Source organism: Tupaia chinensis, unplaced genomic scaffold (genome assembly GCF_000334495.1).
Source record: "Tupaia chinensis unplaced genomic scaffold, TupChi_1.0 Scaffold000578_2, whole genome shotgun sequence".
Lineage (NCBI taxonomy): Eukaryota > Metazoa > Chordata > Mammalia > Scandentia > Tupaiidae > Tupaia > Tupaia belangeri.
This window is the reverse complement of record NW_006160094.1, coordinates 3,410,904-3,413,638: the sequence shown is the minus strand read 5'-3', so window position 1 is coordinate 3,413,638 and position 2,735 is coordinate 3,410,904. Positions and strand designations below refer to the sequence as shown.

The following is a 2,735-nucleotide window of genomic DNA, read 5'->3' as shown; positions in this document are numbered from 1 at the left end:
AAAAACCCCCCCCAAAAAAAAAAAAAAAAAAAAAATCCCAGGAGAGAAATGGAGAAGGGATTGCAATGTAGCCATCCCTCCAGGAGATGATTTGTCACTTTCCCTCTCTCTGCCTCTCCCCTGGGAGTGCACTCATCCTATGGGGGAAAGAAAAACCGCCAGGAAGAGGGCAAAAGACATATGTTTATTGAGGTAAAATTGATGTATACTAAACTGCGTGCATTTGAAAGTTGTAACTGATACATTTCAATGTGTATGTACGTGTGAAATCACTGTCACTATAAAGATAATAAAGATGTGAACACACCCCATCACCCCAAGAGCTTCCTCACGCTCCTTTGCAATCCCTCTTTGCTGTCTGTCCCAGCCCCAGACAGCTATTGATTTATTTTGTAACTACAGATGATTTTCATTTTCATTTTCTAGAACTTTTTCTTAGAGACTTTTTTTATTTATTTTATTTATTTTTTTGCCAAGAGGGTATGTGTGCTCACCAGAGAAAGAGAGAGAGTGAGAGAGTCCATTGGTGGACCATGTTCACCATGCAATCCCTTCTCTTTCATTTCTCCATCTTATCAGAATCCTGCTTTCCAAGCTGCCAGGCCCAGGAGTCAAACAATGTCAGCCATGTGGGCACTGGCTCCCTCAACCACTGAGCTGTGGGGTTGGCCCTAGAACTTTATATATACAAAATGATGCAGTATAGAATCTTTTAAAATTGACTTTGTGGAGCCAGCAGATGGTGTCAGTAGATTCCCATGTGGCTGACCGTGGTTTGAGTCCTGGACCTGGTGGCTTGAAACTCATACCAGGAACAGTGCGTGCATGCCCTAAATTTCAAGAAGAGAATGGAGGAGAAGGGATGGCAACATGGCCATTCCCCCGGGGGCGGGGAGGGGGGTGATTTCTCACTTTCTAGCTCTCTGTCCCTTTCTGTCTCTCCTGTGAGCACATGTGCCCTCTGGCAAAAATCTATCTCTAAAAAAATTTGTTTTTAAATTGACTTTGCTCAGCAATATTATTTCAAATTCCGCCCTTACAGTTGTGTGTCCAACAGTCCCTCCTTTCTGACTGAGAGCACGCCATATGTGGGCATACAGGAACTCGCTCGTTCGTGTGTGGATCGACCTTTGGGATGCTTCTAGGTTTGGCTATTACAAGAAAAGTTGCTATGAACATCTGAGCACAAATCTTTGTATGGAGGTAGCTTTCTTTCCTCGTGGGTAAATACCTAGTGTAGGAATGGCTAAATCCTACGGTGGGTGTGTAATTAAGAAACTACCATCCTATTTCCCAAGTGATTATATCATTTTACATCCCACCGGCAGGGGATGGGAGGTCCAGTCCTGTGACCCTCATAAAAGACAGGGGCCAGGTGGTGGCAAAGCGTTTAAATGTGAATTTCTGTGAATCCTACTGGAAAGGCTCCTGGTTCGAGTCCAGAGACCTCCCTGAATGTGCGAGGCTGAGCATGCTGTGGTTCGGGGCTGGGGCTGGGGCTGAGGACAGATTGCAGTATCAGAATCCTGGGGGGGTGCTTTCTCGCTCTCTCTCACTTGCTCATGGAAGAAATAAATAAAACGCTTCTACAAAAAACATCTCTTTTGCTCTTCCGCTGAAAATGAAGCAAAGGTCCTGAGGTTCTGAGACCTCAGTGACTTGGTCATTCAGTCCCCAAAGCCCCAGCTGTCCTGCACTGCTCGGGCCCACCAGTCCCCTGGCTGTCCTCTCTGCAGCTGTGACAGGAGCTTGTGCAGTGACGCCGTGCTGCACACAGGCGGCTGCTCTTGTCAACAACTCCTCCCGGGCAAGCCCGTGACCCATCGGCACTGCCCCCTCATCGTTCTCATCCTGAGAAGTCTCCAGTCTGCCTACCTCCTCAGACGTGGAGAACGTGGAAATCTGCTCACGGGGTGTCCCGGGTCCTCTCTTGCATACTTCTTCCCCTTTGCTGTTTAAGTCTTTTTTTCCCATTTTATTCATGACAGAGGAAGCATGTACCTGCACACGCATGACAGGGAGAGAGAGGGAATGCTCTTCGCGGGTCTTGTCACAGCACGGTCCCCTTTCCCCAGCCCTCCACTGACCATGGTCCTGGGCACATTGTGTGTTCAGGATCCGAACCTTCCCGTGGTCATGTGGCTTCCAGCACTGCAGCTCAGTTTGCCGTCAACTGCACCACCAGGCTGGGCCCGTTGCCCTTTTCCAGTTTGCCAGGCACCTTGGACGGTCCTGAATCCGACCACGCAAAGCCCAGGGGCTCCCGGAGCAGACGGGCAACAAAGCACTCCTGCCATCTTCCTGTGACCGGCCTTTACCTCAGAAACCTTTTCAACCTAATTTGTCCTGATGCTTTCCATGGGCTTCTGAAAACGTGGTGACTGAGAGAGCAAGTGGGGGATCCACAGGGAGCCCCACACTGGGGGGATTATTGTACTGATCGCTGCCCTCCGCCTCAGACCTGAAGGGTAGGGGAGCAAACTCCGAGGAATGAAGAAAACACCAGAATGTTGGACGTGTCTGTCCGGAAAACGTGGCGGACTTGCCGATGTGCAGGGGGCTTTTGAGCACCGAGCCAGGGCGGCAATCTGTCTTTTCACAGCCAGACCAGCCCGTGGTACTGGCTTTGGCCTTCTCTATGCCATTGACTGGCTCCCTGCTCCTGGGGAACTTTGTTCCGGTGTGTGTTCGTGTGTGTGTGTTTGTGTGTGTGTGTGTGTGTGTGTGTGTGTTTA

General features: G+C 49.6%; 1 long non-coding RNA gene across 2 annotated transcripts in view; it reads right to left on the bottom strand.

Moving 5' to 3' along the window:
- The window catches only part of LOC114009640 (uncharacterized), a 29,788-nt gene that overhangs the window by 21,305 nt on the left and 5,748 nt on the right, over positions 1-2,735 (bottom strand). For both annotated transcript variants that reach the window (XR_003551029.1, XR_003551031.1), the window contains exon 3: positions 1,876-2,001. This is a non-coding gene — a long non-coding RNA (uncharacterized LOC114009640). The remainder of the gene's footprint in view (positions 1-1,875; positions 2,002-2,735) is intronic.